Raw genomic sequence first — 23,369 nt, forward strand, 5'->3', positions numbered from 1 at the left:
ACCTTTATAGCCACCCAGTTACGTTGTGACGTTTGGCACACCCAAATCACTCCTACGGTATCCGGGAGTTGCACAATCTCATGGTCTAAGGAAATGATACTTGACATTAGAAAAGCTTTAGCAAACGAACTACACAATCTTGTGCTAGGCTTAGGATTGGGTCTTGTCCATCACATCATTCTCCTAATGATGTGATCCCGTTATCAACGACATCCAATGTCCATGGTCAGGAAACCGTAACCATCTATTGATCAACGAGCTAGTCAACTAGAGCTTACTAGGGACATGGTGTTGTCTATTTATCCACACATGTATCTGAGTTTCCTATCAATACAATTCTAGCATGGATAATAAATGATTATCATGAACAATGAAATATGATATAATAATAACTAATTTATTATTGCCTCTAGGGCATATTTCCAACAGTTACTATCCTTTTTCCACACTTGTGCTTCAAAGTAGCACCATGATCTTCATGATAGAGAGTCTCCTATGTTGTCACTTTCATAAACTAGTGGGAATTTTACATTATAGAACTTGGCTTGTATATTCCAAAGATGGGATTCCTCAAATTGCCCTAGGTCTTCGTGAGCAAGCAAGTTGGATGCACACCCACTTAGTTTCTTTTGTTGAGCTTTCATACACTTATAGCTCTAGTTCATCCATTGCATGGCAATCCCTACTCACTCACATTGATATCTATTGATGGGCATCTCCATAGCCCGTTGATACGCCTATTTGATGTGAGACTATCTTCTCCTTTTTGTCTTCTCCACAACCACCATTCTATTCCACCTATAGTGCTATGTCCATGGCTCACGCTCATGTATTGCGTGAAAGTTGAAAAAGTTTGAGAACATCAAAAGTATGAAACAATTGCTTGGCTTGTCATCGGGGTTGTGCATGATTTAATATTTTGTGTGATGAAGATAGAGCATAGCCAGACTATATGATTTTGAAGGGATAACTTTCTTTGGCCATGTTATTTTAAGAAGACATGATTGCTTAGTTAGTATGCTTGAAGTATTATTATTTTTATGTCAATATTAAAATTTTATCTTGAATCTTTCGGATCTGAACATTCATGCCACAATAAAGAAAAATTACATTGAAAAATATGTTAGGAAGCATTCCACATCAAAAATTCTGTTTTTATCATTTACCTACTTGAGGACGAGCGGGAATTAAGCTTGGGGATGCTTGATACGTCTCCAACGTATCTATAATTTATGATTGTTCCATGCAATTATATATTTTGTTTTGGATGTTTAATTAATGGGCTTATTTATACACTTTTATATTATTTTTGGGACTAACCTATTAACCGGAGGCCCAACCCAAATTATTGTTTTTTTGCCTGTTTCAGTGTTCCACAGAAAAAGAATATCAAATGGAGTCCAAACAGAATGAAACCTTCGGGAGCGTGATTTTTGGAACAAATGTGATCGAGAGGACTTGGAGTGGACGTCAAGCAATCAACGAGGAGTCCACGAGGCAGGGGGCGCGCCTACCCCCCTGGGCGCGCCCTCCACCCTCGTGGGCCCCTCGTGGCTCCACCGACCTACTTCTTCCTCCTATATATACCTACGTACCCTAAAAACATCAGAGGGCACCACGAAAATCTAATTCCACCGCCGCAACCTTCTGTACCCGTGAGATCCCATCTTGGGGCCTTTTCCGGCGCTCCGCCAGAGGGGGCATTGATCACGGAGGGCTTCTACATCAACACCATAGCCTCTCCGATGATGTGTGAGTAGTTTACCTCAGACCTTCGGGTCCATAGTTATTAGCTAGATGTCTTCTTCTCTCTTTTTGGATCTCAATACAAAGTTCTCCTCGATTCTCTTGGAGATCTATTCGATGTAATCTTCTTTTGTGGTGTGTTTGTTGAGATCCGATGAATTGTGGGTTTATGATCAAGATTATATATGAACAATACTTGAATCTTCTCTGAATTATTTTATGTATGATTGGTTATCTTTGCAAGTCTCTTCCAATTATCAGTTTGGTTTGGCCTACAAGATTGATCTTTCTTGCAATGGGAGAAGTGCTTAGCTTTGGGTTCAATCTTGCGGTGCTCGATCCCAGTGACAGTAGGGGAAACGACAAGTATTGTATTGTTGCCATCGAGGATAAAAAGATGGGGTTTATATCATATTGCATGAGTTTATCCCTCTACATCATGTCATCTTGCTTAAAGTGTTACTCCGTTCTTATGAACTTAATACTCTAGATGCATGATGGATAGCGGTGATGTGTGGAGTAATAGTACTAGATGCAGGCAGGAGTCGGTCTACTTGTCACGGACATGATGCCTATATACATGATCGTACCTAGATATTCTCATAATTATTCGCTTTTCTATCAATTGCTCGACAATAATTTGTACACCCACCATAATACTTATGCTATCTTGAGAGAAGCCACTAGTGAAACCTATGGCCCCGGGTCTATTCTCCATCATATAAGTTTCCAATCTATTTTATTTTGCAATCTTTACTTTCAATCTATATCATAAAAATACCAAAAATATTTATCTTATTATTATTATCTCTATCAGATCTCACTCTTGCAAGTGGCCGTGAAGGGATTGACAACCCCTTTATCGCGTTGGTTGCGAGGTTCTTATTTGTTTGTGTAGGTACGAGGTGACTCGCGCGTGGTATCCTACTGGATTGATACCTTGGTTCTCAAAAACTGAGGGAAATACTTACACTGTTTTGCTGCATCACCCTTTCCTCTTGAAGGGAAAACCAACGCATGCTCAAGAGGTAGCAGGATCTCTTGGGTACAGAAGGTTGCGGCGGTGGAAATAGGGTTTCGTGGTGCTCCCGGATGTTTTCGGGGTATGTGAACATATATAGGATGAAGAAGTAGGTCGGTTGAGCCATGAGGGACCCACGAGGGGGGAGGGCGCGCCCAGTGGGTAGGCGCCCCCTGCCTCGTGGACACCTCATTCATTTCTTGACGTCCACTCCAAGTATAGATACGTTGGAGACGTATCAAGCATCCCCAAGCTTAATTCCTGCTCGTCCTCGAGTAGGTAAATGATAAAAACAGAATTTTTGATGTGGAATGCTTTCTAGCATGTTCTTCAATGTATTTTTTTCTATTGTGGCATGAATGTTCAGATCCGAAAGATTCAAAATAAAAGTTTATTGTTGACATAAAAATAGTAATACTCCAAGTATGCTAATCAAGCAATTATGTCTTATCAAAATAACATAGCCAAAGAAAACTTATCCCTACAAAATCATATCATTTGGCCATGCTTCATTTTCGTCACACAAAATGCTCTCATCATGCACAACCCCGATGACAAGCCAAGTAATTGTTTCATACTTAGCCTTTTCAAACTCTTTCAACTTTCGCGCAATATATGAGCGTGAGCCATGTACATAGCACTATGGGTGGAATACAATATGATGATTGAGGTTGTGTGAGAAGACAAAAAGGGGGAAAGTCTCACATTGACGTGGCTAATCAATGGACTATGGAGATGCCCACCGATTGATGTCAATGCAAGGAGTAGGGATTGCCATGCAACGGATGCACTAGAGCTATAAATATATGAAAGCTCATCAAAGAAACTAAGTGGGTGTGCATCCAACTTGCTTGCTCATGAAGACCTAGGGCATTTGAGTAAGCCCATCATTGGAATATACAAGCCAAGTTCTATAATGAAAAATTCCCACTAGTATATGAAAGTGACAAAATAAGAGACTCTCTATCATGAAGATCATGGTGCTACTTTGAAGCACAAGTGTGGAAAAAGGATAGTAACATTGTCCCTTCTCTTTTTTTGTTTGGGCCTTTTCTTATCGCCTCTTTTTTCGTCTGGAGTCACATCCCGACTTGTGGGGGAATCATAGTCTCCATCATCCTTTCCTCACATGGGGCAATGCTCTAATGATGATCATCACACTTTTATTTACTTACCACTCAAGAATTACAGTTCGATACTTAGAACAAAATATGACTCTATGTGAATGCCTCCGGCAGTGTACCGGGATTGCGATGAATCAAGAGTGACACGTATGAAAAATTAAGCATGGTGGCTTTTCCACAAATATGATGTCAACTACATGATCATGCAAAGCAATATGACAATGATGATGCGTGCCATAATAAATGAAACGGTGGAAAGTTGCATGGCAATATATCTTGGAATGGCTATGAAAATGCCATAATAGGTAGGTATGGTGGCTGTTTTGAGGAAGATATAAGGAGGCTTATGTGTGATAGAGCGTATCATATTACGGGGTTTGGATGCACCGGCGAAGTTTGCACCAACTCTCAAGGTGAGACAGGGCAATGCACGGTACCGAAGAGGCTAGCAATGATGTAAGGGTGAGAGTGCGTGTAATCCATGGACTCAACATTAGTCATAAAGAACTCACATACTTATTGCAAAAATCTACAAGTCATCAAAACCAAGAACTACGCGCATGCTCCTAGGGGGATATATTGGTAGAAAAAGACCATCGCTCGTCCCCGACCGCCACTCATAAGGAAAGCAATCAAAGAACACCCCATGCTTAAAATTTGTCACACAACGTTTACCATACGTGCATGCTACCCAACTTCAACACAAGTATTCATCAATTTCACAATTACTCAACTAGCACACCTCTAATATTACCACCTTTATATCTCAAAACAACTATCAAGCATCCAACTTCTCTTAGCATTTAAAATTTATAACCAAAGTGAATTACCATTCTGTTCTAAAGGACTCTCAAAATGATATAAGTGAAGCATGAGAGATCAATTATTTCTATAAAATAGAATCATCGCCGTGCTCCAAAAGATATAAGCGAAGCACTAGAGCAAAAATTATCCAACTCAAAAGATATAAGTGAAGCACATAGAGTATTCTAATAAATTACAATTCGTGTGTGTCTCTCCCAAAAGGTGTGTACAGCAAGGATGATTGTGGTAAACTAAAAAGCAAATACTCAAATCATACAAGACGCTCCAAACAAAACACATATCATGTGGCGAATAAAAATATAGCTCCAAGTAAAGTTACCGATGGACGAAGACGAAAGAGGTGATGCCTTCCGGGGCATCCCCAAGCTTAGGCTTTATGTTGTCCTTGGATTTTACCTTGGGGTGCCTTGGGCATCCCCAAGCTTAGGCTCTTGCCACTCCTTGTTCCATAATCCATCAAATCTTTACCCAAAACTTGAAAACTTCACAACACAAAACTTAAAACAAAATCTCATGAGCTCTGTTAGTAAAAGAAAACAAACCACCACTTCAAGGTACTGTAATGAATTCATTCTTTATTTATATTGGTGTTAAACCTACTGTATTCTAACTTTTCTATGGTTCATAAACTCTATTACTAGCCATAGATTCATCAAAATAAGCAAACAACACACGAAAAACAGAATCTATCAAAAACAGAACAGTCTGTAGTAATCTGTAGGTTTCGAATACTTCTGGAACCCCAAAAATTCTAAAATAATTTCTGGACGTGTGGAATTTATCTATTAATCATCTGCAAAAAGAATTAACTAAATATCACTCTCCAGTAAAAAATGGCAGCAAATCTCGTGAGCGCTAAAGTTTCTGTTTTTTACAGCAAGATCGCAAAGACTTTCCCCAAGTCTTCCCAAAGGTTCTCCTTGGCACAAACACTAATTAAAAGCATAAAACCACATATAAACAGAGGATGGATGAATTATTTATTGAATAACAGCAAGGAAAAATATTGGGTTGTCTCCCAACAAGCGTTTTTTCTTTAAAGCCTTATAGCTAGGTATAAGATTTCAACGATGCTCACATGAAAGACAAGAATTGAAGCACAAAGAGAGCATCATAAAACACGTGACAAAAAAATCTAAGTCTAACATAATTCCTATGCATAGGTATCTTATAGACAAACAAATTATCAAGGCAAGCAAAAACTAGCATATGCAAGGAAGCAGAAAGAAACAATAGCAATCTCAACATAACGAGAGGTAATTTAGTAACATGAAAATTTCTACCACCATATTTTCCTCTCTCATAATAATTACATGTAGGATCATAATCAAATTCAACAATATAGCTATCAAAAAACATATTCTTAACACGATCCACATGTATGCAAAGTTGACACTCTTCCAAAATAGTGGGATTAACATTAACTAAAGTCATGACCTCTCCAAACCCACTTTTATCAAAAACTTCATAAGATTGAACATTCTCCAAATATGTGGGATCTAAAGTTGACACTCTTCCAAACCCACTTTCAATATTATTGCAAACATTATTATCAATCTCATATTCATCATGGGGCTTAAATAAATTTTCAAGATCATAAGAAGAATCACCCCAATCATGATCATTACAACAAGTAGTGGACATAGCAAAAGCTAGCATCCCCAAGCTTAGGGTTTTGCATATTATAAGCACAATTGACATTAATAGAATTTATACTATCATCATTGCAATCATGCTTTTTATTAAAAGATCTATCGTGACTCACTTCATAAAGTACTTCATCGCAATTTTTAGATTCACGAATTTCAAGCAAAACTTCATAAAGATAATTTAGTGCACAAAACTCACTAGCAATTGGTTCATCATAATTGGATCTCTTAAAAAGATTATCAAGAGGATGAGGATCCATAGATCTTAGATTCTCTGTTTAGCAATAAATAAAAAACTATTCCAAACAAACGAGCAAACGAGCCAAGTAAGACATCAAAGCAAATGGAAAGACAGACAGAAGAAGGGCTAATAAAACGGTAAGGGTGAAGTGGGGGAGAGGAAAACGAGAGGCAAATGACAAATAATGTAATGCGAGGGATAAAAGTTTGTGATGGGTACTTGGTATGTCTTGAGTTGTGCGTAGACTCCCCGGCAACGGCGCCAGAAATCCTTCTTGCCACCTCTTGAGCACTGCATTGGTTTTCCCTCGAAGAGGAAAGGGTGATGCAGCAAAGTAGTGTAAGTATTTCCCTCAGTTTTTGAGAACCAAGGTATCAATCTAGTAGGAGGCCATACGCAAGTCCCTCGTACCTACACAAACAAATAAGAACCTCGCAACCAACGCGATAAAGGGGTTGTCAATCCCTTCACGGTCACTTATGAGAGTGAGATCTGATAGAGATAATAATAAGATAATTTTTTTGGTATTTTTATGATATAGATTGAAAGTAAAAATTGCAAAGTAAAATAGATTGGAAACTTATATGATGGAAAATAGACCCGGGGGCCATAGGTTTCACTAGTGGCTTCTCTCAAGATAGCATAAGTATTACGGTGGGTGAACAAATTACTGTCGAGCAATTGATAGAAAAGTGAATAATTATGAGAATATCTAGGCATGATCATGTATATAGGCATCACATCCGCGACAAGTAGACCGACTCCTGCCTGCATCTACTACTATTACTCCACACGTCGACCGCTATCCAGCATGCATCTAGAGTGTTAAGTTCATAAGAACAGAGTAACGCATTAGGTAAGATGACATGATGTAGAGGAATAAACTCAAGCAATATGATATAAACCCCGTCTTTTTATCCTCGATGGCAACAATACAATACGTGTCGTTTCCCTTCCTGTCACTGGGATCGAGCACCGCAAGATTGAACCCTAAGCTAAGAACTTCTCCCATTGCAAGAAAGATCAATCTAGTAGGCCAAACCAAACTGACAATTCAAAGAGACTTGGAAAGATAACCAATCATGCATAAAATATTTTAGAGGAGAATCAAATATTGTTCATAGATAGACTTGATCATAAACCCACAATTCATTAGATCTCGACAAACACACCGCAAAAGAGTTACATCGAATAGATCTCCAAGAAGATCGAGGAGAACTTTGTAGATTCAAAGAGAGAGAAGAAGCCATCTAGCTAATAACTATGGACCTGAAGGTCTGAAGTAAACTACTCACACATCATCGGAGGGGCCATGGAGTTGATGTAGAGGCCCTCCGTGATCGATGCCCCCTCCGGCGGAGCTCCGGAAAAGGCCCCAAGATGGGATCTCTTGGGTACAGAATGTTGCGGCGGTGGAAATAGGGTTTCGTGGTGCTCCTGGCTGTTTTCGGGGTATGTGAATATATATAGGAGGAAGAAGTAGGTCAGTTGAGCCACGAGGAGCCCACAAGGGGGAGGGCGCGTCCCCTGCCTCGTGGACACCTCGTTCGTTTCTTGACGTCCACTCCAAGTCCTCTAGATCATGTTTGTTCCAAAAAACACGCTCCCAAAGGTTTCATTCCGTTTGGACTTCGTTTGATATTCTTTTTCTGCAAAACACTAAAATAGGCCAAAAAAACAGCAATTTTCATTGGGCATTGGGTTAATAGGTTAGTCCCAAAAATAATATAGAAGTGTAAAATAAAGCCCATTAACATCCAAAACAGATACTATAATAGCATGGAACAATCAAAAATTATAGATACGTTGGAGACGTATCACATCACCCTTTAATGAGAACGGAAATAATTTGAGAATAAAGTAATAGCGTGTGACGCCCCGAGACCGATGCGCCAAGTGTCTTCCAGTTATTCGCCGGTGTTGCCATGTCATTTGCTTGCGTGTTGCATTTCATCTTGTCATCATGTGCATTGCATCATCATGTTTTCAAAACCTGCATCCGTCTGGGTTCCCCCGGTGCCATTCGTTGTCCGTTCTGAGCCCAGACACACTTGCACGCGCCCGCGGCACGTCCAAAATATTATTTTACAAGTGGACGGAAAATGTTCTCGGATTGGGTTGAAAGTTGGCATGTGGTCTTATTATAGTGTAGATAGACCGCCTGTCAAGTTTCATCGCATTCGGAGTTCGTTTGATAGCCCAACCGTTAAACTATAGCGACAGTATAGTCGGTCAAAACGTCGGGCGTTTTTGGTCTCCGGAAATAGTCGTCGGGTCTCTCTCTCTTCTCTTCTCTCAGCCCAAAGCTTTCTGCACAGTCCGCTACCAACCTCCAGGCCCCGAAACCCCCTCCTTGCACAGTGCATCGGCCCCTCGCGTGCGTCCGACAGTTGTCCCGGACCCGACCCGGACTGTCGTCACCGTTGTGTCCGGATCGTCCCCAAAAATCTACAAAATGTCTCCGTTTTCTTATTTGGACTCCCTAGCTATATTATTCGCGATCGTCCGATTACGATCGGAGGGTCCAACCACAATCCTATTTCCATATATATAGTCCAACCCCCTACCAAATCAAGCCAACCCTAATTTCTAGGGGGTTTGTCCCATCGCCGCCGCCTCTCCACCAAATCCCTCTCGGGATCCATCCCCTCCTCGATTTCACACCAGCCAACCAAAACCAATCCCTCCCGATCCACCCATTCCACCAGCGACCAGAGGAGCCCGAGCCATCCTGCAGCTGCCTCCTCAATCATGGCGCCGCCAGCCAGGGAAGTCCACCACCAGAGCACCAGGAGCCCTCCAGCCCCTGCTCCCGCGCGCCTCCGTTCAGCGACTGCCGACGAGCAGATGAGTCACCGCCCATCTCCTTTTCTTCCCCTGTTTTCCTATCTTTCCTCCTCTAATCTCTCCCCCCTCGTTTGATTTCTTCTATGTCAGGATATGAAAGGGGCTCGCCCCTGATGCCGTGGCCGCCGACGACCGAAGCTGCCGTGTGCCCTCTCCTTCCGGGCCCTGCCCTCCCTGTCGGGGTTGACCTCCAGCGTCGCCAAGTCCCTCGCCTCACCTCCCTTCATTCCCAGCTACCCGGCGCCCCTGCGTCCCTGACGAAGCACGCACCTAGTCCTCGCAAGCCGCCGCCCGGAGCAGGCCACCTCAGCTCCTCCTCAACCCCGCCATCTTCAGCCTCCGCGTCAAGTCCGCCGCTTGCTGTCGTCGTCCCGGTGAACCACGTCGAACCGCCGCGTCCCGTGCCTGCCGGCGCCCCGCCTGCTCCTCTCCGGCGCCTGAAGCTTGTTTCGCCGTTCGCTGCTTGCTCTGTTTCGAGCATAGGAGAACGCCAGTGCTTCGCCTCGGCCCTCCTCGACCTCCTCCGCATCGGATCCGTCGGGTTCCGACCCTCCCCGTCGTTGCCGGACTTCCCATCTCGCCGGAGCCCCAAGTCCTCACGCCCAAGCCCCTCGCCGGCCTTCCCTGCTTCCGCATGCGAGAACAACGGAGCCGCGCCCGCGTTGGCCTCTCGTCACGTGACCCAGATCCGCCAACCAGCCTCCTGGACCGCAAAGCCAGCGCCAGGCCTCCCTCCTCCACCGAACGGGCCAAGGCCCATGGTGAGCAGCTCCTCCAGCCCAGAGTGCCTTAGAATCGGCCCGTAGGTGTTTTTTTCCTTTGCGTGATTTTATCTTTTCCAGGGTTTTGCAATTTTGCAGAAGGGTCCCTAAACTTCATGCATATAATAACTTAAAAACCGTGCATCGGTTCAAAATGATTTATATATGAAACTTGCTTAGATTTTCATCTAGTTTAATAAAATATCACTTTCACCCATGTTCAAAACGTTTAAAATGCTGTTTGTTTAAATTTGCCCCTATGCCATGCTAAAATGACTTAATTCATAACTAAATAACCATAACTCCGAATTTAATAAACTTTATATGTAAATGGGGTAGAATTTTGCCTAGTTTATCATGGTGTCATTGCTTTGCATGTTAAACAACTCAAAAATATGGTATAGGGCAGAACAGGACCTAACCTAATATATGCATATGGGGATATACCGGATTCGTTATTTGTTATATCCGGCCCCATTTAAATTGTTTAGATGGTGTAGTTTTGTTATGCCTCACCTCTTGACATGTTAATCAACATTTAATATTGTTGGGTACCTAAACGAGAGAGAACTAAATAATTGTTGTGGTGTTTCGTCAATATGCAACTCGTTGCATATTGAGCTCCACTTAACTTGTAGTTTTGCTTGTGCACATTGCCATGCCATGCCTCATTAAACCGGACATGCATCATACTTGATTTTGCATCATGCCATGTTATGTGATGGTTGTTTACTATGTTGTGTGCTTCTTTCCGGTGTTTGCTTCTTCGAGTTGGTTCCGATAACGTCGCGTTTGTGAGGACCCGTTCGACTACGTCCGTTTATCTTCTTCATGGACTCGTTCTTCTTCCTTGCGGGATTTCAGGCAAGATGACCATACCCTCGAAATCACTTCTATCTTTGCTTGCTAGTTGCTCGCTCTTTTGCTATGCCTATGTTGCGATACCTACCACTTGCTTATCATGCCTCCCATATTGATAAGCCAAGCCTCTAACCCACCATGTCCTAGCAAACCATTGTTTGGCTATGTTACCGCTTTGCTCAGCCCCTCTTATAGCGTTGTTAGTTGCAGCTGAAGATTGGAGTTTGTTCCATGTTGGAACATGGTTATTTTGTTGGGATATCACAATATCTCTTATTTAAATTAATGGATCTATATACTTGGTAAAGGGTGGAAGGCTCGGCCTTATGCCTGGTGTTTTGTTCCACTCTTGCCGCCCTAGTTTCCGTCATATCGGTGTTATATTCCCGGATTTTGCGTTCCTTACGCGGTTGGGTTATAATGGGAACCCCTTGACAGTTCGCTTTGAATAAAACTCCTCTAGCAAGGCCCAACCTTGGTTTTACCATTCGCCACCTAGCCTTTTTTCCCTTGGGAGTCGCACATCCCGAGGATCATCTTTATTTTTAAACCCCCGGGCCAGTGCTTGTCTAAGTGTTGGTCCAACCCAGAGCACCATGCGGGGCCGTCCCTTGGCAACTTGGGTTACGTTGGCTCCCATACGCTTAGCTTATCCGGTATGCCCTGAGAACGAGATATGTGCAGCTCCTATCGGGATGTTGGCGCATCGGGTGGTCTTGCTGGACTTGTTTTACCATTGTCGAGGATGTCTTGTAACCGGGATTCCGAGCCTGATCGGGTATTCCCGCTAGAAGGAATATCCTTCGTTGACCGTGAGAGCTTGTGATGGGCTAAGTTGGGACACCCCTGCAGGGTTTTGAACTTTCAAAAGTCATGCCCGCGGTTATGGGCAGATGGGAATTTGTTAACGTCCGGTTGTAGAAAACCTGAAGTTGAACTTAATTAAAATACATCAACCGCGTGTGTTACCGTGATGGTCTCTTCTCGGCGGAGTCTGGGAAGTGAACACGGTGTTGGAGTTATGCTTGACGTAGGTTGTTCTAGGATCACTTCTTGATCATAGTTTTATCGATCGTGCCTTGCCTTCTCTTCTCGCTCTCTTTTGCGTATGTTAGCCACCATATATGCTAGTCGCTTGCTGCAGCTCCACCTCATAACTTTGCCTTACCCATAAGCTTAAATAGTCTTGATCGCGAGGGTGTGAGAGTGCTGAGTCCCCGTGACTCACAGTTACTTCCAAAACCAGTTTGCAGGATGTCGATGTTACCGAGCAGGTGACGCAACCAAGCTCAAGGAGGAGCTCGATGAAGTTCGTGTTCATTGGGTTGTTCCATTTTCCAGTTGGTCAGTAGTGGAGCCCAGTCGGGACGATCGGGGATTTGTGTAGCATTTGGGGTAGTCTTCTTTTATTTTGGTTCTGTAGTCGGACCTTGATTGTATCTGGTTGATGTAATGCTTTATTCATGTAATTGTGTGAAGTGGCGATTGTAAGCCAACTATGTATCTCTTTCCCTTATGTATTACATGGGTTGTGTGAAGATTACCTCACTTGCGACATTGCTTTCAATGCGGTTATGCCTCTAAGTCGTGCTTCGACACATGGGAGATATAGCCGCATCGAGGGCCTTACAAGTTTGTATCAGAGCCTTCCTCGACCTTAGGAGCCCCCTGCTTGATCGAATAGCTGGCGTTGTTGAGTCTAGAAAAATGTTTTGAGTCATTTAGGAATTATATAAATCGGAGAGTTAGGACTTCTTTTTACTCTTCAGTCCCTTCGTTGCTCTGGTGAGGCATCCTGACGTAGAGTTTTGACTCTTCTCTTCTCAAATTTCACTAAAAAAAATTTAGGATCACGCGGGTATCTTGGAATCGTTCCGATGGTTTTGTGACGAGAACATTGTTCTTGGTGCCTCCTGTCATTTAGGGGTTGTGGCAGTGTCCCGGGGAGTTGAGCTCCGAGGTGTTGTCGTCAAAATTTTATCGTTGCAGTTCTGGAATACCTGAGATTAGTTTTGCCGACATCGAAAATCTCTTTTATGCAGTTGTTGGTGAGATAACCTCGACGCCACCCAGTACTGGGGCGGGAGTTCGGGAGTATTGCCATAACTCGTATAATAGATGCTTTTCGAAGGTTGAGGTAGATGATTTCCGAAGGTTTCTTGGTTATGTGTTGAAGGATGGATACAGCTGGATGTAGGATTTGCTAGTTTTGGGTGAGATATTATGCTTCCCCTGTATCCCCAACACCTGATTGCATAACCGGAAAGTTTCGGAAGTTTATAAGTGGGAATTCAAGTAGCTCTTAGGATATCTTTCTGACAGATGTATGATATGAAATTGGGGTTCGACGTCTAGTGGTCCGCCTATTCACGGTTGGTTTTACAGTGGTTTCGTTGTGTCTTAAAGAGTCCTTGGCAATGCCGACTCGAGGACGCTTCGTATGTCATGTGCACTGCCTTGTACATGATGGTGATGTACGATCGAGCCCGTGTAGGCCCCACCACGAAAACTTCGGATGAAATCTCTATCATATGTTTGTTCCGGCTTATTTTGCAAGCCAATCCTTTGTTTTGTTTTGAGTTGTGGTATTCGAGTTGCTTCAATGTCAAGTGTTTGATTCTATACCTTCCCCAAATGGTGTTCTCATACTCCAATGCGAATACTAATCCTTCTCGATCATCGAGTTTGTCATGTCAATCCTTTTCAACCGGTGTGTTTCTCTTCAAGTGGATCCGATCATTTCAACATCTGCAAGATCAACTCAAGTCTTCTCAACGGCGTTCGTTTCATCCGTCCCAAGTTGTCTTTGTTTTACCCGCCCTCCCACCCTTTTGCTTCAAGGAATCAAAATTCTAAATCAACTATCCATTTTATTCGTGTGAAGTCTCTTCATCCTTTTCTTTCAAGTTTCGATCCGGTGAATTATCGTGGAGATTCTAACGGAGCTTCGAGTTCATCTTTCGTCATTCTTTTTCTTCTCCGGTGGATTCAAGTCAAGCTTTGTTGATCATATTCTTTTCCTTGTTTCAAATGTTTTTCTCATGCCGGTGCTCCAAATAATCTTTCACCTCTCGCTATTCTTTTGGTTCCGGATTGTTGAAGATATCTCGAGGTTATTATCTCAATTTCAAGCCATTTAATTCAACCGGTGCTATCTCTCTTTTAAGTCATTTCAACGGTGTCTTCTTTTGAGTGGGCCCTAACCCACTGGTCTTTTCCCAGGATCTTACCCGACTCTTCTTATTCTCCCGGAGTTTTTCTCAAATCTTCTAAAGTGTGACGTAAGTATGAATTATCATCAGTCAAACATTTTTCTCCAAGATCTGGCGAATTCTTTTCATCGTTGGTTCAACTTTTCCATTCTTCTTCATTACGGAGTGCTTCAACAATTCTTCGTGGTGTGTCCCGTCGTAATTATCAGAATTTGAAGACCGAAGAAGAGTTTTACATCCATATCTTATCCGTTCTCTCAGAGATTCGTGGCTCTAGTTCGAGACCATCCTCTCATAATCGTTTTCGATTGTCAGAATTCTTTTCACCCACCCGGAGCATTTCATGAGTTGTTTTTCCATTTATTTCCTATGAAGGCCATCTTTTCAAATATTAGTCATTCTCAGCTTTCAGCTATCATTCTCCAAATCTTACGGGTGCATCATTCAAATATTCTCTAATCAGCTCGTGATCTTTTGTTCCCGTGGATCTAATTTCCCTCAAGTATTTTCATTCATTCTCTACTTCCTTTCCGGTGATTTATCCCTTTACTTCGTTCTTTGGCAATGCTTACGGTGGTTCGCTCAAGATTTTTTTTTCTTCTTTCTTATCATATCAATTCATTCGTTGTTTCCTAATTCTACCGGTGGTTCGTCGAAGACCTTCTTAAGTTTGTGCTATATCTATCTTAATCCTTTCTACGAGAATAAGCAATATGCCAAATCCGTTCATTGTCATCAATTTAATTGGTGAAGGATAAGCATAACATAATTCTTATTTTTGTTTCATCCAAGTGATTAATTCCTTATTCTGGAGGCTCATCAAATTCTCGTTTTCATTTGTTTCACCTTTCTTTTCTGGAGTTCCAAGTTTTTTCCGCATTATATCGTCGCGAAGACCCATCTAAAGCATTACAAGGTTTCACCTTGTGTTTTCAACTTCCCTTTCGTCTCGTTATCATTTTGTTACCGGAGTTCGCACGGAGGTTCTACATGAGGGTTCATCAAGGATTTAATTCATTCTCTAAGTGTTCATTGAGATTCTTTTCAGAGGAGCTCAAGTATTTCTCCATCTTGCAATCCGGAGTGCAATTCTTTCGTTCATATCATTGGAGGTGGTATTATGTTATTCTTGATAATTTGAGTTCATGTTTCATGATTCACAGGTTGTTAAGAATGAGGTATTTTAAATCCATCAATCTCTTCATTGGAGTTATATTAGGTTATATTTCACATAAAGCTTTCCCTAAGGATCGTTTGCTATTTATGGTGCTCACGAATGACCCAAGTTCTTCATCTATCCTCCTGATGAAATAAGTTTCTCGTCTTGTTCATATCAATCCAATCTATTGTTTCCATTAGTGGCAGAATTTCACCTCATAATCTCAAGATGTTTTCCATAAGCCTCAACAAGCCTGTTCTTTTCGTTGTTGATTTCCCAAAAACTCCATTCAATCCTTCTTTTTTAAGGATGCTCTCTCAAATTTAGAACATGTTGTTTTTCTTCTCCATTCTTTTCTTTGCATTCTTTCATTTCTTCCGGAGGCTTTGTATTGCTGCTATATTCACCCATCATCTCGTTTTCTCAAATATCATGTTCTTTTCGTGCTTATCCTTTTAACCGGAGTGTCGTGTCCTTTTTTCAAGTATCCTCTCATCTTGTCAAGTTTAATTCCTTCCATTTACAGGCGGAGTGCTGTCCAAATTATATCATTCTTATTCCTTCCCTATCTTGTTTTAACCGGAGTATTGTGCCCCTTTGCTCAAGTTCTTTTCGCCTTATCAAGCCTTGCATCTCTTTTCAACCGGAGTGCTGTCCGAATTTGTTCTTCCTTATTAATCTTCCCTACCGGAGTGCTTTCAACTTTGTTCTTCCTTGTCCCTCTTTTCTAACGGAGTGTTTTCAAATTTTTCATCTCCGTTGTATTCTTTTCTCGAAATGGCTTAACCTTTTCAAGGTTCTTTGGTCTCACTCGTTTGTCAAAGAAGCAACTTAGTTTTACCTCTTCTCTTTCTCTTCCATTTTTCCCTCCGGTGCCATTCTAGATCTCGGGATGAGATCCTCTCGTAGTGGTGGAGTGTTGTGACGCCCCGAGACCGATGCGCCAGGTGTCTTCCAGTTATTCGTCGGCGTTGCCATGTCATTTGCTTGCGTGTTGCATTTCATATTGTCATCATGTGCATTGCATCATCATGTTTTCAAAACCTGCATCCGTCCGGGTTCCCCCAGTGCCATCCGTTGTCCGTTCTGAGCCCAAACACACTTGCACGCGCCCGCGGCACGTCTGAAATATTATTTTACAAGTGGCCGGAAAATGTTCTCGAATTGGGTTGAAAGTTGGCATGTGGTCTTATTATAGTGTAGATAGACCGCCTGTCAAGTTTCATCGCATTTGGAGTTCGTTTGATAGCCCAACCGTTAAACTATAGCGACAGTATAGTCGGTCAAAACGTCGGGCGTTTTCGGTCTCCGGAAACAGTCGCCGGGTCTCTCTCTCTTCTCTTCTCTCAGCCCAAAGCTTTCTGCACAGTCCGCTACCAACCTCCAGGCCCCGAAACCCCCTCCTTGCACAGTGCATCGGCCCCTCGCGCGCGTCCGAGAGTTGTCCCGGATCCGACCCGGACTGTCGTCACCGTTGTGTCCGGATCATCCCCAAACATCTACAAAATATCTCTGTTTTCTTATTTGAACTCCCTAGCTATATTATTCGCGATCGTCCGATTACGATCGGAGGGTCCAACCACAATCCTATTTCCATATATACAGTCCAACCCCCTGCCAAATCAAGCCAACCCTAATTTCTAGGGGCTTTGTCCCATCGCCGCCGCCTCTCCACCAAATCCCTCGGGATCCATCCCCTCCTCGATTTCACACTAGCCAACCAAAACCAATCCCTCCTGATCCACCCATTCCACCAGCGATCAGAGGAGCCCGAGCTATCCTGCAGCTGCCTCCTCCAATCATGGCGCCGCCAGCCAGGGAAGTCCACCACCGGAGCACCAGGAGCCCTCCAGCCCCTGCTCCCGTGCGCCTCCGTTCAGCGGCTGCCGACGAGCAGATGAGTCGCCGCCCGTCTCCTTTTCTTCCCCTATTTTCCTATCTTTCCTCCTCTAATCTCTCCCCCCTCGTTTGATTTCTTCTCTGTCAGGATATGAAAGGGGCTCGCCCCTGATGCCGTGGCCGCCGACGACCGAAGTTGTCGTGTGCCCTCTCCTTCCGGGCCCTGCCTTCCCCGTCGGGGTTGACCTCCAGCGTCGCCAAGTCCCTCGCCTCACCTCCCTTCATTCCCAGCTACCCGGCGACCCTGCGTCCCTGACGAAGCCCACGCCTAGTCCTCGCAAGCCGCCGTCCGGAGCAGGCCGCCTCAGCTCCTCCTCAACCCCGCCATCTTCAGCCTCCGCGTCAAGTCCGCCGCCTGCTGCCGTCGTCCCGGTGAACTACGTCGAACCGCCGCGTCCCGTGCCTGCCAGCGCCCCGCCTGCTCCTCCCCGGCGCCTGAAGCTTGTTTCGCCGGTCGCTGCTTGCTCTGTTTCGAGCATAGGAGAACGCCAGTGCTTCGCCTCGGCCCTCCTCGACCTCCTTCGCATCGGATCCGTCGGGTCCCGACCCTCCCCGTCGTTGCCGGACTTCCCATCTCGCCGGAGCCCCAAGTCCTAGCGCCCAAGCCCCTCGCCGGCCTTCCCTGCTTCTGCATGCGAGAACAACGGAGCCGCGCCCGCGTTGACCTCTCGTCGCGTGACCCAGATCCGCCAACCAGCCTCCTGGACCGCAAAGCCAGCGCCAGGCCTCCCTCCTCCACCGAACGGGCCAAGGCCCATGGTGAACAGCTCCTCCAGCCCAGAGTGCCTTAGAATCGGCCCGTAGGTGTTTTTTTCCTTTGCGCGATTTTATCTTTTCCAGGGTTTTGCAATTTTGCAGAAGGGTCCCTAAACTTCATGCATATAATAACTTAAAAACCGTGCATCGGTTTAAAATGATTTATATACGAAACTTGCTTAGATTTTCATCTAGTTTAATAATATGTCACTTTCACCCATGTTCAAAATGTTTAAAATGATGTTTGTTTAAATTTGCCCCTATGCCATGCTAAAATGACTTAATTCATAGCTAAATAACCGTAACTCCGAATTTAATAAACTTTATATGTAAATGGGGTAGAATTTTGCCTAGTTTATCATGGTGTCATTGCTTTGCATGTTAAACAACTCAAAAATATGGTATAGGGCAGAACAGGACCTAACCTAATATATGCATATGGGGATATACCGGATTCGTTATTTGTTATATCCGGCCCCATTTAAATTGTTTAGATGGTGTAGTTTTGTTATGCCTCACCTCTTACCATGTTAATCAACATTTAATATTGTTGGGTACCTAAATGAGAGAGAACTAAATAATTGTTGTGGTGTTTCGTCAATATGCAACTCGTTGCATATTGAGCTCCACTTAACTTGTAGTTTTGCTTGTGCACATTGCCATGCCATGCCTCATTAAACCGGACATGCATCATACTTGATTTTGCATCATGCCATGTTATGTGATGGTTGTTTACTATGTTGTGTGCTTCTTTCCGGTGTTTGCTTCTTCGGGTTGGTTCCGATAACGTCGCGTTTGTGAGGACCTGTTCGACTACGTCCGTTTGTCTTCTTCATGGACTCGTTCTTCTTCCTTGCGGGATTTCAGGCAAGATGACCATACCCTCGAAATCACTTCTATCTTTGCTTGCTAGTTGCTCGCTCTTTTGCTATGCGTATGATGCGATACCTACCACTTGCTTATCATGCCTCCCATATTGATAAGCCAAGCCTCTAACCCACCATGTCCTAGCAAACCATTGTTTTGCTATGTTACGGCTTTGCTCAGCCCTTATTATAGCGTTGTTAGTTGCAGCTGAAGATTGGAGTTTGTTCCATGTTGGAACATGGTTATTTTGTTGGGATATCACAATATCTCTTATTTAAATTAATGGATCTATATACTTGGTAAAGGGTGGAAGGCTCGGCCTTATGCCTGGTGTTTTGTTCCACTCTTGCCGCCCTAGTTTCCGTCATATCGGTGTTATGTTCCCGGATTTTGCGTTCCTTACGCGGTTGGGTTATAATGGGAACCCCTTGACAGTTCGCTTTGAATAAAACTCCTCCAGCAAGGCCCAACCTTGGTTTTACCATTCGCCACCTAGCCTTTTTTTCCCTTGGGAGTCGCGCACCCTGAGGGTCATCTTTATTTTTAAACCCTCGGGCCAGTGCTTGTCTAAGTGTTGGTCCAACCCAGAGCACCGTGCGGGGCCGTCCCTTGGCAACTTGGGTTACGTAGGCTCCCATACGCTTAGCTTATCCGGTGTGCCCTGAGAACGAGATATGTGCAGCTCCTATCGGGATGTCGGCGCATCGGGTGGTCTTGCTGGACTTGTTTTACCATTGTCGAGGATGTCTTGTAACCGGGATTCCGATCCTGATCTGGTCTTCCCGCTAGAAGGAATATCCTTCGTTGACCGTGAGAGCTTGTGATGGGCTAAGTTGGGACACCCCTGCAGGGTTTTGAACTTTTGAAAGCCGTGCCCGCGGTTATGGGCAGATGGGAATTTGTTAACGTTCGGTTGTAGAAAACCTGAAGTTGACCTTAATTAAAATACATCAACCGCGTGTGTTACCGTGATGGTCTCTTCTCGGCGGAGTCCGGGAAGTGAGCACGGTGTTGGAGTTATGCTTGACGTAGGTTGTTCTAGGATCACTTCTTGATCATGGTTTTATCGATCGTGCCTTGCCTTCTCTTCTCGCTCTCTTTTGCGTATGTTAGCCACCATATATGCTAGTCGCTTGCTGCAGCTCCACCTCATAACTTTGCCTTACCCATAAGCTTAAATAGTCTTGATCGCGAGGGTGTGAGATTGCTGAGTCCCCGTGACTCACAGTTACTTCCAAAACCAGTTTGCAGGTGCCGATGTTACCAAGCAGGTGACGCAACTAAGCTCAAGGAGGAGCTCGATGAAGTCCGTGTTCATTGGGTTGTTCCGTTTCCAGTTGGTCAGTAGTGGAGCCCAGTCGGGACGATCGGGGATTTGTGTAGCATTTGGGGTAGTCTTCTTTTATTTTGGTTCCGTAGTCGGACCTTAATTGTATTTGGTTGATGTAATGCGTTATTCATGTAATTGTGTGAAGTGGCGATTGTAAGCCAACTATGTATCTCTTTCCCTTATGTATTACATGGGTTGTGTGAAGATTACCTCACTTGCGACATTGCTTTCAATGCGGTTATGCCTTTAAGTCGTGCTTCGACACGTGGGAGATATAGCCGCATCGAAGGCGTTACATAGCGAGTCTTCTCATCATGAGTAAAGTCCTTGTCACTAACCTACCTTCGCAATCAGCCGGCTCGCCAACAATAGTAACTTTCTGTTAAAAATTGGTATATGTTGAATAGTTGACTTCACTCAACATCAAGAAGACTACTGCTACCTCTTGAGCACTTGCGTTGGTTTTCCCTTAAAGAGGAAAGGGTAATTCATCAAAGTAGCGTAAGTATTTCCCTCGGTTTTTGAGAACCAAGGTATCAATCCAGTAGGAGGCCATGCACGAGTCCCTTGCACCTACACAAACAAATAAATCCTCGCAACCAACGCGATAAGGAGTTGTCAATCCCTACGCGGTCACTTACAAGAGTGAGATCTGATAGATATGATAAGATAATATTTTTGGTATTTTTATGATAAAGATGCAAACTAAAATAAAAGGCAATAAAAATAACTAAGTATTGGAAGATTAATATGATGGAAGATAGACCCGGGGGCCATAGGTTTCACTAGTGGCTTCTCTCAAGAGCATAAGTATTCACAGTGGGTAAACAAATTACTATTGAGCAATTGACAGAATTGAGCATAGTTATGAGAATGTCTAGGTATGATCATGTATATAGGCATCACGTCCGAGACAAGTAGACCGACTCCTGCCTGCATCTACTACTATTACTCCACACATCGACCGTTGTCCAGCATGCATCTAGAGTATTAAGTTCATAAGAACAGAGTAACGCTTTAAGCAAGATGACATGATGTAGAGGGATAAACTCATGCAATACGAAATAAACCCCATCTTGTTATCCTCGATGGCAACAATACAATACATGCCTTGCTGCCCCTACTGTCACTGGGAAAGGACACCGCAAGATTGAACCCAAAGCTAAGCACTTCTCCCATTGCAAGAAAGATCAATCTAGTAGGCAAGAGACTTGCAAAGATAACCAATCATACAGAAAAGAATTCAGAGAAGATTCAAATATTGTTCATAGATAAACTTGATCATAAACCCACAATTCATCGGTCTCAACAAACACACCGCAAAAGAAGATTACATCGAATAGATCTCCACAAGAGAGGGGGAGAACTTTGTATTGAGATCCAAAAAGAGAGAAGAAGCCATCTAGCTAATAACTATGGACCCGAAGGTCTGAGGTAAACTACTCACACTTCATCAGAAAGGCTATGGTGTTGATGTAGAAGCCCTCCGTGATCGATGCCCCCTCCGGCGGAGCTCCGGAAAAGGCCCCAAGATGGGATCTCGTGGATACAGAAAGTTACGGGGGTGGAATTAGGGTTTTGGCTCCATACCTGGTATTTTGGGGGTACGTAGGTATATATAGGAGGAAGGAGTACGTCGGTGGAGCAACAGGGGGCCCACAAGGGTGGAGGGCGCGCCCAGGGGGGTAGGCGCGCCCCCTACCTCGTGGCCTCCTGGTTGATGTCTTGACATAGGGTCCAAGTCCTCTGGATCATGTTCGTTCCGAAAATCACGTTCCCGAAGGTTTCATTCCGTTTGGACTCCGTTTGATATTCTTTTTCTGCGAAACCCTAAAATAGGCAAAAGACAGCAATTCTAGGATGGGCCTCCGGTTAATAGGTTAGTCCCAAAAATAATATAAAAGTGTATAATGAAGCCCAATAATGTCCAAAACAGAATATAATATAGCATGGAACAATCAAAAATTATAGATACGTTGGAGACTATCAAGCATCCCCAAGCTTAATTCCTGCTCGTCCTCGAGTAGGTAAATGATAAAAACAGAATTTTTGATGTGGAATGCTACTTGGCATAATTTCAATGTAATTCTTCTTAATTGTGGTATGAATATTCAGATCCGAAAGATTCAAGACAAAAGTTAAATTTTGACATAGAAATGATAATACTTCAAGCATACTAACTAAGCAATTATGTCTCTTCAAAATAACATGGCCAAAGAAAGTTATCCCTACAAAATCATATAGTCTGGCTATGCTCTATCTTCACCTCACAAAGTATTTAAATCATGCACAACCCCGATGACAAGCTAAGCAATTGTTTCATACTTTTGGTGTTCTTAAACTTTTTCAATCTTCACGCAATACATGAGCATGAGCCATGGACATAGCACTTTAGGTGGAATAGAATGATGGTTGAGGAGGAGACAAAAAAGGGAAGATAGTCTCACATCAACTAGGCGTATCAACGGGCTATGAAGATGCCCATCAATAGATATCAATGTGAGTGAGTAGGGATTGCCATGCAAAGGATGCACTAGAGCTATAAGTATATGAAAGCTCCACAAAAGGAACTAAGTGGGTGTGCATCCAACTCGCTTGCTCACGAAGACCTAGGGCATTTCGAGGAAGCCCATCATTGGAATATACAAGCCAAGTTCTATAATGAAAAATTCCCACTAGTATATGAAAGTGATAACATAGGAGACTCTCTATTATGAAGATCATGGTGCTACTTTGAAGAACAAGTGTGGTAAAAGGATAATAGCATTGTCCCTTCTCTCTTTTTCTATCATTTTTTTATTTGGGCCTTTTTATGGCCTCTTTTTTTGTCCGGAGTCTCATCCCGACTTGTGGGGGAATCATAGTCTCCATCATCCTTTCCTCACTTGGGACAATGCTCTAAAAATGATGATCATCACACTTTTATTTACTTACAACTCAATACTTAGAACAAAATATGACTCTATGTGAATGCCTCCGGCGGTGTACCGGGATATGCAATGAATCAAGAGTGACATGTATGAAAAAATTATGAATGGTGGCTTTGCCACAAATACAATGTCAACTACATG

At 43.5% G+C, this 23,369-nt stretch overlaps 1 long non-coding RNA gene across 1 annotated transcript; it reads left to right on the forward strand.

Moving 5' to 3' along the window:
* Positions 1–9,199: 9,199 nt before the first annotated feature.
* On the forward strand, positions 9,200–20,502 carry LOC147978954 (uncharacterized). The gene is made up of 2 exons (XR_015618418.1): positions 9,200–18,968; positions 20,213–20,502. It is a non-coding gene; the product is annotated as an uncharacterized LOC147978954 (long non-coding RNA).
* Positions 20,503–23,369: the final 2,867 nt, after the last annotated feature.

Source organism: Triticum urartu, chromosome 3A, assembly GCF_056163025.1.
Source record: "Triticum urartu cultivar PI428250 chromosome 3A, HENAU_Tu73, whole genome shotgun sequence".
NCBI lineage: Eukaryota > Viridiplantae > Streptophyta > Magnoliopsida > Poales > Poaceae > Triticum > Triticum urartu.